The 14271-nt window shown below is 40.3% G+C and overlaps 1 long non-coding RNA gene across 1 annotated transcript in view; it reads right to left on the reverse strand.

Moving 5' to 3' along the window:
- LOC139186871 (uncharacterized) overlaps nucleotides 1-14271 on the reverse strand; it is a 58467-nt gene that overhangs the window by 17273 nt on the left and 26923 nt on the right. The window contains exon 2 of the long non-coding RNA XR_011570488.1: nucleotides 13368-13550. This is a non-coding gene — a long non-coding RNA (uncharacterized lncRNA). The remainder of the gene's footprint in view (nucleotides 1-13367; nucleotides 13551-14271) is intronic.

Genomic DNA, 14271 nt, shown 5'->3' on the forward strand with positions numbered 1-14271 from the left:
CTGATTCAAATGTATTCTTTTTAATGGCTGAGTAATACTCCATTGTGTATATGTACCACAGCTTTCTTATCCATTCATCTGCTGATGGGCATCTAGGTTGCTTCCATGTCCTGGCTATTATAAACAGTGCTGCGATGAACATTGGGGTACACGTGTCTCTTTCCCTTCTGGTTTCCTCAGTGTGTATGCCCAGCAGTGGGATTGCTGGATCATAAGGCAGTTCTATTTCCAGTTTTTTAAGGAATCTCCACACTGTTCTCCATAGTGGCTGTACTAGTTTGCATTCCCACCAACAGTGTAAGAGGGTTCCCTTTTCTCCACACCCTCTCCAGCATTTATTATTTGTAGACTTTTGGATTGCAGCCATTCTGACTGGTGTGAAATGGTACCTCATAGTGGTTTTGATTTGCATTTCTCTGATAATGAGTGATGTTGAGCATCTTTTCATGTGTTTGTTAGCCATCTGTATGTCTTCTTTGGAGAAATGTCTATTTAGATCTTTGGCCCATTTTTTGATTGGGTCATTTATTTTTCTGGAGTTGAGCTGTAGGAGTTGCTTGTATATTTTTGAGATTAGTTGTTTGTCGGTTGCTTCATTTGCTATTATTTTCTCCCATTCTGAAGGCTGTCTTTTCACCTTGCTAATAGTTTCCTTTGATGTGCAGAAGCTTTTAAGTTTAATTAGGTCCCATTTGTTTATTTTTGCTTTTATTTCCAATATTCTGGGAGGTGGGTCATAGAGGATCCTGCTGTGATGTATGTCAGAGAGTGTTTTGCCTATGTTCTCCTCTAGGAGTTTTATAGTTTCTGGTCTTACGTTGAGATCTTTAATCCATTTTGAATTTATTTTTGTATATGGTGTTAGAAAGTGTTCTAGTTTCATTCTTTTACAAGTGGTTGACCAGATTTCCCAGCACCACTTGTTAAAGAGATTGTCTTTAATCCACTGTATATTCTTGCCTCCTTTGTCAAAGATAAGGTGTCCATATGTGCGTGGATTTATCTCTGAGCTTTCTATTTTGTTCCATTGATCTATATTTCTGTCTTTGTGCCAGTACCATACTGTCTTGATAACTGTGGCTTTGTAGTAGAGCCTGAAGTCAGGTAGGTTGATTCCTCCAGTTCCATTTTTCTTTCTCAAGATCGCTTTGGCTATTCGAGGTTTTTTGTATTTCCATACAAATTGTGAAATTATTTGTTCTAACTCTGTGAAGAATACTGTTGGTAGCTTGATAGGGATTGCATTGAATCTATAAATTGCTTTGGGTAGTATACTCATTTTCACTATATTGATTCTTCCAATCCATGAACATGGTATATTTCTCCATCTATTAGTGTCCTCTTTGATTTCTTTCACCAGTGTTTTATAGTTTTCTATATATAGGTCTTTAGTTTCTTTAGGTAGATATATTCCTAAGTATTTTATTCTTTTTGTTGCAATGGTGAATGGAATTGTTTCCTTAATTTCTCTTTCTGTTTTCTCATTATTAGTGTATAGGAATGCAAGGGATTTCTGTGTGTTGATTTTATATCCTGCAACTTTACTATAATCATTGATTAGTTCTAGTAATTTTCTGGTGGAGTCTTTAGGGTTTTCTATGTAGAGGATCATGTCATCTGCAAATAGTGAGAGTTTTACTTCTTCTTTTCCAATTTGGATTCCTTTTATTTCTTTTTCTGCTCTGATTGCTGTAGCCAAAACTTCCAAAACTATGTTGAATAGTAATGGTGAAAGTGGGCACCCTTGTCTTGTTCCTGACTTTAGAGGAAATGCTTTCAATTTTTCACCATTGAGGATAATGTTTGCTGTAGGTTTGTCATATATAGCTTTTATTATGTTGAGGTATGTTCCTTCTATTCCTGCTTTCTGGAGAGTTTTTATCATAAATGGGTGTTGAATTTTGTCAAAGGCTTTCTCTGCATCTATTGAGATAATCATATGGTTTTTGTTTTTCAATTTGTTAATGTGGTGTATTACATTGATTGATTTGCGGATATTGAAGAATCCTTGCATCCCTGGGATAAAGCCCACTTGGTCATGGTGTATGATCTTTTTAATGTGTTGTTGGATTCTGATTGCTAGAATTTTGTTTAGGATTTTTGCATCTATGTTCATCAGTGATATTGGCCTGTAGTTTTCTTTTTTTGTGGGATCTTTGTCAGGTTTTGGTATTAGGGTGATGGTGGCCTCATAGAATGAGTTTGGAAGTTTACCTTCCTCTGCAATTTTCTGGAAGAGTTTGAGCAGGATAGGTGTTAGCTCTTCTCTAAATTTTTGGTAGAATTCAGCTGTGAAGCCGTCTGGACCTGGGCTTTTGTTTGCTGGAAGATTTTTGATTACAGTTTCAATTTCCGTGCTTGTGATGGGTCTGTTAAGGTTTTCTATTTCTTCCTGGTCGAGTTTTGGAAAGTTGTACTTTTCTAAGAATTTGTCCATTTCTTCCTCGTTGTCCATTTTATTGGCATATAATTGTTGATAATAGTCTCTTATGATCCTTTGTATTTCTATGTTGTCTGTTGTGATCTCTCCACTGTCATTTCTAATTTTATTGATTTGATTTTTCTCCCTTTGTTTCTTGATGAGTCTGGCTAATGGTTTGTCAATTTTATTTATTCTTTCAAAGAACCAGCTTTTGGCTTTGTTGATTTTTGCTATGGTCTCTTTTGTTTCTTTTGCATTTATTTCTGCTCTAATTTTTAAGATTTCTTTCCTTCTACTAACCCTGGGGTTCTTCATTTCTTCCTTTTCTAGTTGCTTTAGGTGTAGAGTTAGGTTATTTATTTGACTTTTTTCTTGTTTCTTGAGGTGTGCCTGTATTGCTATGAACTTTCCCCTTAGGACTGCTTTTACTGTGTCCCACAGGTTTTGGGTTGTTGTGTTTTCATTTTCATTCGTTTCTATGCAAATTTTGATTTCTTTTTTGATTTCTTCTGTGATTTGTTGGTTATTCAGCAGCGTGTTGTTCAGCCTCCATATGTTGGCATTTTTAATAGTTTTTCTCCTGTAATTGAGATCTAATCTTACTGCATTGTGGTCAGAAAAGATGCTTGGAATGATTTCTATTTTTTTGAATTTACCAAGGCTAGATTTATGGCCCAGGATGTGATCTATCCTGGAGAAGGTTCCGTGTGCGCTTGAGAAAAAGGTGAAATTCATTGTTTTGGGATGAAATGTCCTATAGATATCAATTAGGTCTAACTGGTCTATTGCATCGTTTAAAGTTTGTGTTTCCTTGTTAATTTTCTGTTTAGTTGATCTATCCATAGGTGTGAGTGGGGTATTAAAGTCTCCCACTATTATTGTGTTATTGTTAATTTCAATAGGGAGGGGATATATGTATACCTATAGCTATTCATGTTGAGGTTTGACAGAAAACAAAATTCTGTAAAGCAATTATCCTTCAATTAAAAAATAAATTTTTAAAAAAAGAAGAGAGAGGAGAGGAGGGGGAAAGAAGGAGGATGAATGGAAGGATTAAGAAATATAGCCAAAAGAGCTATTTTTATTTTGGATTTGATGTACACACATAAAAAAAAAAAAAAAAAGCGGCATCAGGTTGTGGTGCAGCAGGAGAAGGAAAATGAAATAGTATTTCTGGCCACAGACACAGCAGATGGCTCCAGGATGGGTGGTCAATATTATACTATAGGGAAAACTTCGAAGATCATTGACCTAAATCCCCCTCATTCCTGAACTGCAGATCAGGGATGTTCACGAAATTGTTTCTTTTCAAAGTGTAAGAAGATATAGAAGTAAGAGGGCTTATGATTGAAACAAATTTTCAGAGTATAAAATGGCTGTTTCCTTATAACCAGGAAACTAGTCTGAACACCTCTTCTCTGCACCCCGTGGAAAGATTACACCTTTCCTTTCCAAACGTCTTACTTTATAACGTATTGTAAATTATCCACTCAACTCAAATCCTTTTGTATGTGGCTCAAAAATTACTTCTGTCGTCTAGCGATGACCTCCTCCAATTCCTAAACAGCAAAAAACCCTCCTGGCTTCTCCTGCAGCCTGCAACCACTTCCTGAACTCATTATCTCAAAAAGACCTTCTGCTGCTGCTCCTTGTAGAGGAAGGCTCTGCCTGAGACGCCTGACCTCTGACTCCCTTTTCCCTTACATAACCCACAAACTTTTCATTCATCAGCACTGTATTCAATCTGCAATTTTTCTGAAAAGACTTCCTTAATTCTCTAGCAAAGTACCCCTTCCTCTTCAGAGTATCATCAGAGCTTTGCTTAATTGACGTGCTTTTGAATAAACAAGTGGAAAATGAGTGCATCAAAAAATAAAAGGAAGGAAGACTATCTTTTGTGAAATCAGACTGTGGCCATTTTTTTTAACAGTGAAAAACATCTTCATTAGAAGTTTGAATAAGAATATAAACATAGCAAACCCAAGTTACAATATTACATATTTTTGATTTGGGATGTATAAGAACTGAAATGTGAAAGAAACTTCGGATGTAGCTCACTCTCAGCAATACATGAACCTGAAAACATCCACCTTATAAATTCTGATCCCACGTAGACCTCTCGAAGTCCTCGCTTGCCATTATGCTAGTTCTCTTTCTGCACTTGCTCACCAAAATGTAGTACTTTAAAAAATTTTGACAACTCATAATTTTGTAGAAGGAAGGAGGGACATCTTTGCTCCATGGCTGTAAAACTTTCTCATTTTTAGATGTTCAGATACTCATTAGACCTGGACTTTGGATCTCATGACCTGGGTTTGAGTCATGGCTTCATTGTTACTTGGGTGTCCTTGGGTAGATAATCTTACCCCTCTACAACCTTAGTGTCCTCTCCTTTAAAATAGGGAAAATAAAACGAGTTGCCAGTCCAGGTTCGATGCATGATGCTGGATGCTTGGGGCTGGTGCACTGGGACGGCCCAGAGGGATGGTATGGGGAGGGAGGAGGGAGGAGGGTTCGGGATGGGGAACACATGTATACCTGTGGCGGATTCATTTTGATATTTGGCAAAACTAATAAAATTATGTAAAGTTTAAAAAAAAAAAAAAAGGAAATAAATAGGGAAAATAATAGTGTCTGAAAAACAGTTTATTTCTCTCCTCCTTTCTTTTTTAATTTCCAAGAGCTGTAGGCCAGGCATTGTGCTCAGCGCTTTCCATGTAGAAACTCGTTGATCCTGGCCGATAGTGCTGTAAGTTTAGGGTCAGAAAATGCATGGGAAGTGCTTTGCATGATCCCTAACACACAAAGAACACTCTTTGTATGCTGGTCATTGTAAATTTTCACTGATTCTTTTTAATTTAGACTAGAAGACAGTGCGGAGAAGGCAATGGCACCCCACTCCAGTATTCTTGCCTGGAAAATTCCATGGACGGAGGAGTCTGGTAGGCTGCAGTCCATGGCGTCTCGAAGAGTCGGACACGACTGAGCAACTTCACTTTCACTTTTCACTTTCATGCATTGGAGAAGGAAATAGCAACCCACTCCAGTGTTCTTGCCTGGAGAATCCTAGGGACGGGGGAGCCTGGTGGGCTGCCGTCTATGGGGTCGCACAGAGTCGGACACGACTGAAGCGACTTAGCAGCAGCAGAAGACAGTGATAAGACAAAGTTTCTCTAGTCGCATCCTCATTTCAAGGATGGAAATGGGGCAGAAGGACAAACGATGACAAAAGATAGGTAATAGGCTGAGCTCTTTAACCTCTGAGTTTAGTCGAGCTCCCTTTACCAATATATACTTTTTTGTCCTGAAGCTGTAAGGATATGGGACTGCCTGGGAAAACTTTTCCCCAGTAAATGTGTATGTGGCCAGAATAAAGAGCACTCAGAATGAGGGGACCTTTTACTATTGCTTTTTGGAAGTATGAACTTGGGTAATTCACTACTTTAGGTAAATCTTGTCTCCTCTTTGGCCTACCATAATGTACATTCTGAACTACTCAGAACTATTAATAATGTATATACATTTCAAAACTCAAATTCAGTCTTTAAGGATAGGGGAATGCCACATCAAAAAAACTTGTTATGGATTTTTAGGAAATTCCTGTTTTGTTATTTGTAAACCTCAAATATTCTCTTGTTATTTTTTACTTCTTGTTTCCAATTCCACATAATTTTTCAGAGGATACGGAAATCAAGAGCTTCTAGTCTTAAGACTTTGTTTTTATCGACTGTTTCTCATTCCTACTCCTGGGTTATTTTACATCGGGATAAATTTTATATTACAAATAGGTATTATGACAATCTCTCAATAAAACCAACAACTTGTATCAGAGTCAGGTTTATCACCTACTACAACAGAAGCACCTCGAACTAGTAGGTGAATCTTGCCACTTGCTATATTCTGGGACAATGACTTTCACCAAGTAGAAATGTCATACCTGCTTGTATAAACTGCACAGTCCCCATAATCCATGAATCATGCTATTGCTGCACTACTTCTAGGGCAAATAACTTGGGAAAGAGCATGTGTTTTGAAAATTGTTAAAAAGGAAACTGTTGACATAAATATGTATAGGAGAAGATCAACATATGGAAATTGTCATGGTGAGTTTTCCTCCAGAGTAAATGAAAAGGAATGTCAAACCACAAAGAATCCTTTCCCAGAGCTTCTGAGAGTGAGAGCAGAAATTTTTAAAAGGTATGGAATCATACCCAGAAATAGATCATAAAAAGGTACAGCATCCAATTCTTTTCAAAATGTTTTTGGAAATGCTTTGGGAACTTCAGCTTTTTCTCTGAGAAATAAAATATGACTTCAGCCTCCCTCAAGGTGAGGTTATTCTCTGGGCCATTCCCATTTAATTACTGTTTAAAAATAAACAGAATCCACACCTATCTAGACCCCTCTCGCCTTTCAGGGTCCAGGCACTGGCCTTTCTCCCCTAAAGCTTGCTCTGCCAATCCCTGCTTCATTTGACCTCATGCTTTTTTAAAGCCTAAAGTACTAGATGTGTGTAACACAAAAATTTACATTTACTTCCAACAAGGTCTTGAATTATGCTTGAATCATATTCTTCCATCAGATCCATAAAGGCAGAGTTAAAATCCTGCTTTCTAACTGTTCAGCTCACTCTTGGGCTCTCTGTAGAGGCTTAAGAAACATGGATATCTTCCACTTCTCAAAAGTTTACTTTTATCAAGACATATATCAATACCTATTTTGGCTAATCAAAATGCATTTGAAGAAGATTTTGCTTCTAAGAAAAAAAGGTGAAAAGTAAAAATGGTGGTCAGCATTTGTTGTGCAGCAGTTGTCATAGAGGTATGTACCCCAATCAGGGAGAGTGGCACCGCCAAGCTCTTTTCCTCAGAACTGACACCAGCATCTTAGCACCAAGTTGCCGTAACTCTGAATAGTGTTTGTGAGCATCTGTGCTTTATCTCGATTTACTTTGTGCATCTGTTAGCAAGATGTGTCCTAAGGTAATTGCTCCTGTGCTTTAAGCATTTCAGCTTACAAAAGGTTTCACAGGAATGGACTACTTTCAGACTGGGGAGGGAGGGGCCCCTGTATTGGCAATAACGGGCTTAACAATTTGGATGATTTAACCATAAACCTGCCATAAACCTACCAAGGTTGATCTGACAACTGGATTACCCAATGTGCATACATGGAAATTTCACCCAGTAGAAGTTATTTCCATTGTATCAGAGATAATGCCCTCATGAACCAATGGAAATAACCACCAGGAAAGTCTTTCATGCTCCTCCTTGTAGGAGGACAAATCCTGCCCTTTTCTGGATGATAAGAATCCCTCCGCTTGCTTCCCTGATGCCCCAGCAAATACAGGTTACTCGAGGTGGAGAGGAATGAGTAATAACAGCTATTCTACTCAGCCTTGTGAGTCCTAATCTAGACTGGTTCTTCCTTCCAGCTCCTAGGGGACTTCAATCTATGAAAACAAAAATTCTCCTTTTTTAAAAAAAAAAGTTAATTCATCTATTTTAATTGGAGGCTACTTTACAATATTGTAGTGGTTTTTGCCATACACTGACATGAATCAGCCATGGGAGAAGGCGATGATGGCACCCTATTCCTGTACTCTTGCCTGGAAAATCCTATGGACGGAGGAGCCTGGTGGGCTGCAGTCCATGGGGTCGTGAAGAGTTGGACATGACTGAGTGACTTCACTTTCACTTTTCACTTTCATACATTGGAGAAGGAAATGGCAACTCACTCCAGTGTTCTTGCCTGGAGAATCCCAGGGACGGGGGAGCCTGGTGGGCTGCCATCTATGGGGTCGCACAGAGTCGGACACGACTGAAGCGACTTAGCAGCAGCAGCAGCAGTACCTTTTCAACAGTAGATGGGAAATTGGTTCATAGTACAAATTTTGGAAATGCTAAAGCATATGATAGTTTGTTTCTTGAATCAATGTCTAGTCTTCTTTGCCTTTCTCTTCATTGTTCTAAACCAATGGTATTAGACTTTACATTCCTGATTTATCTAGAGCCCAGTGCCTGGCATGATACTAAGCAAAAGAGGAAACAGATAAAATCAGAGACACCTATGAACTCAGGAACGTATTGAAGGTGACTAGTGTTGGGGGTTCAAGTTGGAAAAACCAGAAGTAGTGCATAAGTTTAGATTCTATTTACTGCCCTCGTTATTAGTGCTTTGGGGGAGTCAGAGAGGAACATCCAATGAATGGCTTGAAAGAGGAGGTGAAATCTGGGCTAGATTTGGGAAAATGAGAAGAACTTTGATAAATGAGGATAGGGTGGAAGGAGGTTCCCAGGCAGAGAGGAAACCTGAGCAAAGGTGAAGAGGCAGAAAGTCAGTAGGATTTTCAGGGAAATTCAAGCAATCAAGTGTGGCTAGATCATAGATCTTGGTAATTGGTTGGGGTGTATTTCAGACTGGGGAAGGAGAAATAGAGCATCCTAAAATGGTTATATGCCATCTCATAGGATATAAAAATTATCTTTTTTAAAAGTAGAAACTTGATTTGGTGAGAGTTGAGCCTTTGGGATAGCAGAAATACTGAACCTTTAGAGTGAGATTTCTCAACAGCAGCATTACTAATATTTGGGGCCAGATAGTTACTTTTCTGTAAGGTTCTTCCTATGCCTTGTATAATATCTTGCAGCACCTCTAGCTGTTATCTGCTAGATTCCAGCAACACCTCCTTCCCTACTTGTGACAACCAAATATATTAATATCTCTAGATATAATGGATTGTCCCCTAGAGGGCAAAATTACCCGTAGTTGGGAGTGCTTGCCTTAGAGTCTATTTTTACTCTTCATCATCATATCTCACCTCAAATCTAGCATTGGTAAGCCATCTATTTGTCCAGCAAAATAAGGGAGTTGGATGAAAAATCAGTAGGTAGTCACAACCTCTAAAGTATTATTCTTCTGTCATGTCACTGAGACAAAAATGAGCTACTGTATTCAGTCAGGGCCTGCCTGGATCAAGTTCTGGTCCTGCTAGGCAGTGTAGAACAGTGGACAGAGAAAGGGTTTTGGAGCTAGTCACCACTGTTGATCACAGGCCCCCTCATTTACTGCCTGTGTTGTGATGCAGAGAAAGGCTTTTTCAGCTGTAAGATAAACAATGAGTAATATCATCACTTCCTAGGAGAGGCGAAGCAAAGATGAAGTATATAAAGCGCCAGCTCAGGCCCTGGCACTTACAAGTGGCACCAAAAAGACATACACCTTTCCTTCCAAAGTACCTGGAAGTTGACTGGATCCTGAAAGGTGAGGTCTCCACTTCAGCCCTGGGTAGCCTCTCCCTGTAAGGACAAATCCTCTGCAGGTTTTCCGTGCCCTATGCTAGGGGTGGACAGACTATAGCTCATGGGTGAAACTTGGCTTGCTGTGTGTTTTCCTACGGCCCATGTTACAAACGGTTATTATATTTTGATCCCTTTCTTTTTTGGCTTGTGATCTAAAGATTTTTTGATGTGGACTATTCTTAAAGTCTTTATTGAATTTGGTACAGTATTGCTTCTATTTTATGTTCTGGTTTTTTTGTCTGTGAGACATGTCACATCTCAGCTCTCAGACTAGGGATTGAACCTGCACGCCCTGCATTTGAAGGCCAAGTCTTAATCACTAGACTATCAGGGAAGTCCCCTACATTTTGAGTAGTTGGGAAAAAAAAAAAAAGGAATGCACTTCATGATATATGAAAAGTATTCATATTACAATCTCCATAAATAAAAATTTTACAGAAACACAACCATGATCGTGCTCTCACTTGCTGTCTCTATGGGGAATTCTGTGCTACAACGGCAAAGCTGAGTAGTTGCAACAGAGACCATAGGCCTATAGGATGGAAACTTTTTACTATCTGTCTCTTTACAGAATAAACTTGCAAACTACTGCCCTTTACCAATCCTTGAACCCTCTTTCCTCTCTTCTCAGAGCCTTCATACTACAGTTTGGTAGCTACACAACTCCACTTCTCTCAATCTCTATTATTACCCCAAGCACCAGAGTTAATGTTACCCAGGCCTAACTCACATCCAAGCTTTTTCCCTAGCTTTCTTATGGTTAAATTGACAAAAATTGTATTTATTTAAGGTATATAATGTGATGTTTTCATATATCTATATATCATGAAATGATTATCACAATAAAGCTAATAAACATAAGCATCATCTCATAGTTATTACTTTTTGTATGTGTGGTGAGATCACATAAGATTCACTCTTTTGTCACATTTGAAGTATAAAATACAGTATCATTTTTTAGTCACCATGCCATACCTTAGATTTCCAGAACTTACCAACTTTTCTGGATCCTGTGACCAAAATCTCATTTCCTCCGTCTATTAGCCTCATCTAACTACCCTTTCACTCTGATTCTGAGTATGGCTATCTTAGATTCCACATATGAGATATGCAAAATTTGTCTTTCTGTGTCTGGTTTATTTCACTTAGCATAATATCTGCCAGGTTCAGCCATGTGGTTGTAAGTGACAGAGCTTCTTATTTAAGGCTGAGTAATATTCCATTATATTACAGGATATAGATTATATATATGTGTATGTATATCTTCCAGACATGGCAGCAGTCTTTGCTCCCAGGACTAGGGAGGAGGAGGTTACCTGTTATGGGGGAATTGACATCAGTGTGGCTCATCAGTTACCAGGGAAACCAGCAGAAGGGCTCACCCCTCACCACCTCTTTGATCAGCTAGCAGGTGGAGATGTTCTGATATAAATGTTAGAACAGTCACTAGCTGGGGTGGGGGCACATATATAGGAAGGTCAGTCATGAGAGTAGGGTGTAGGTAAAGCAGGACTGGTCTGACAGGGGATGTCCAGAGAGCAAAAGAACAGCCATCTTGGGTGGCCTGATCATATACTTCACCTCTACATACCCCACATGACCTTTACAATCTTGGTCTGCCCCTCTCCCATGATATCCCTGGGGTCAGGTACACGGAGGCAACCAGATACCACAAACAATACAGACACCAGCAGCCGAAAAGTATCAAGAGTGAGTAAGATACTTATTATGCTAAGTACAGTCATTCACCAGGATGTGGACAAATTTTGAAGCTTTCTGAGAATTCATATGTGTGTGTGATTTCTTTTAAGCCAATTAAACAGAGCTCACCCACAAACCAATCTTGGCAATGCCATTTGCAGGCAGAAACACTTCATATTTATAAGATACACATCAGTTCACTTGCTCAGTCGTGTCCGACTCTTTGCAACCCCATGGACTGCAGCACACCAGGCCTCCCTGTCCAACACCAGCTCCCGGAGTTTACCCAAACTCATGTCCATTAAGTCAGTGATACCATCCAACCATCTCATCTTCTGTTATCCCCTCCTCCTTCCACCTTCAATCTTTCCCAGCATCAGGATCTTTTCCAATGAGTCAGTTCTTCACATAAGGTGGCCAAAGTACTGGAATTTCAGCTTCAACATCAGTCCTTCTAATGAACACCCAGGACTGATATCCTTTAGGACGGACTGGTCGGATCTCCTTGCAGTCCAAGGGACTCTCAAGAGTCTTCTCCAACACCACAGTTCAAAAGCATCAATTCTTTAGTACTCAGCTTCCTTTACAGTCCAACTTTCACATCCATACATGACCACTGGAAAAGCCATAGCTTTGACTAGACAGACCTTTGTTGGCAAACACATACATATAGCTATACAGGCACAAGGATCTCCATTTTCTTGCTAGAATTTAAGGCTTTTTTTCCTTTGCTCTCAAGCATTAAAGTTCCTGAGATCCCAGGTATATTATTTCTCTCTCAAAAACACAGGAAGAGAAATACACATTCCTTCTAGAAAGTTAACTTCCTCTAAGCTTGTAGGCAGAAACCTGTCTTATAAAGTCAAAAGGTTCCCATTTAGGACATTTTCAGGGATTTTTTTTTTTTTTTTTGACAGTTTCTAAATAGCCAATTCAGTGTAAGAGTAACCATAATACATATCACTCAGTCAGATGCACCTGCCTCACTTCCAGAGGAACGTGAATCAGCATTTAAGCTAACCTTCACTTCAGCTGTTAACTTGGCCTCTGTGCCCTTTCTTAATATGAAAAGCAACCACCAGCCCACAGCTGTGGCCAGTGCCGTATTATCTAACACTTTTTCCCTTTGCAATGGCAGTCACTATCTCCACAACAGAATTAGGGTGCCTATGAGTTCTCCATCTGTCCTGGTGGCGCCCAAGAGAGGTCAGCCACCACAGGAGTCCTCCATAACCTTAAGAATTACACCCAGTGACTCCTGGGCCCCACGTGTAAGTGGACAGCCCCTGTGAACTTTCCATTCCTTGTCCTTATTTCCAGACATCTCAGGGTTCTGGGGAGTTTCCTTGGTCTCCTGGCTGCTCCAGCAATTTTGGGGCTGCACCCAGCAGGCCTATAGGCCCTGTACTTGCCCATCCTCAAGACCAAAGAAAGAGCCCAGAGTTAGCAACAGACCTCAGTGGTTTCATGGATGGGGGATCTTACACCTCGAAGCAAGGCCCTGGAACTGAGACAGGAGGGGAAGGAGCAGGACACAAGGCTAGGTCATTGAAGAGGGCACAGCTGTAGGGAGGCGAGAAAGGCCAGCCTGAACCAGCCGAAACCAAGATGGCTTTGGGAAGAGCAGCACGGTCATTGACCTTGAGCTCAGGATGTCTTCATGTGAATGCAAACGTCACCCCCACCCCACACCCACACCTGGTTCTTATGCCACAGCAGTTCCAAGAGGGACCATAAAAAGCCAAGAAGTTGGCAGTGGTCCTATTTTTTTTTTTGTTTCAGACACCCTCACTGTTCCACAAAATAGCAAGAATATTCCTCCCACTCATTAGTGTGTATAATTACTTAGCCTGCAAAAACTGCTATCAATCAGGGCCTGCTCTCAGTTTCAGAGACAGTCCGCCTTCCACCTATGGAAGGTGTATCCCGCTAAATAAACTTACCTTTGCTTTTCCTTGGCTGGCTCTTGAATTCTTTCCCCCTGTCGAGAAGCCAAGAACCCTCACTTGGCAGTGAGTCCATGTTAAGGACGCCTGCAGGCCCCGGGACATGACAGCTCCCGCTCCAGCCACAAAACAACAACAGTCTACCGTACCAGGCAGGCAGCAGGCAGGACAGGGCAGCTCCTGGAGGGAGGGGGAGGTTACCAGTTAGAGGGGGAATTGACATCGGTTGGCTCATTTGTTACCAGGGAAACTGGCCGAGGGGCACGCTCTCACTACCCATTTGATCAGCAATCAGGTGGAGATGTTCTGATCTAAGGGTTAGAACAATCACTAACTGGGGTAGGGGGCAAGTACATAGGAAGGTCAGTGGTGTGAGTAAGGTGTAGGTGAAGCAAGCACTGATCCAGCAGGGGATGTACAGAGAGTGAGAGAGAGAAGAGCCACCTCCGGGCAGGGGGTCTGATCACACCAGTACATAGAACACTCTTAATGTTTGCTTTTATTCTTACATGGAACACCCTTAATCAATGTTTGCTTTTATTCTTACAATTTTAGTTTTATCAAAAATGTCATTTTGGGCAGAGAAGAATGGCAATATGGGATCACACCTGGAAAACAGTCTTCTTCCGTGTCCTTTAAGTTACTTCTCACAGAAACCTATTCATGAAATCAACTCTGACAACATTTGATGTGCTTAATGCCATGAGTGCCGCCTCCTGACACAGAAGGTAGAAGGAATCATCCTGTTCTGCTTTTTGGTCTATCTGTGCTTCTCAGTGTAATCCCCTCTATTCTGAGGTTTTGGATTTATATACACATCACAGCCACAGGCATGCAGGAGTGTATTTTTAGATCACTCTCTGAAAATGGAGCATCCACATTTTTAAAAATAAACTTGCAC

The sequence above is a fragment of the Bos indicus genome, chromosome 14 (assembly GCF_029378745.1).
Source record: "Bos indicus isolate NIAB-ARS_2022 breed Sahiwal x Tharparkar chromosome 14, NIAB-ARS_B.indTharparkar_mat_pri_1.0, whole genome shotgun sequence".
In the NCBI taxonomy this organism is placed as follows: Eukaryota; Metazoa; Chordata; class Mammalia; order Artiodactyla; family Bovidae; genus Bos; species Bos indicus.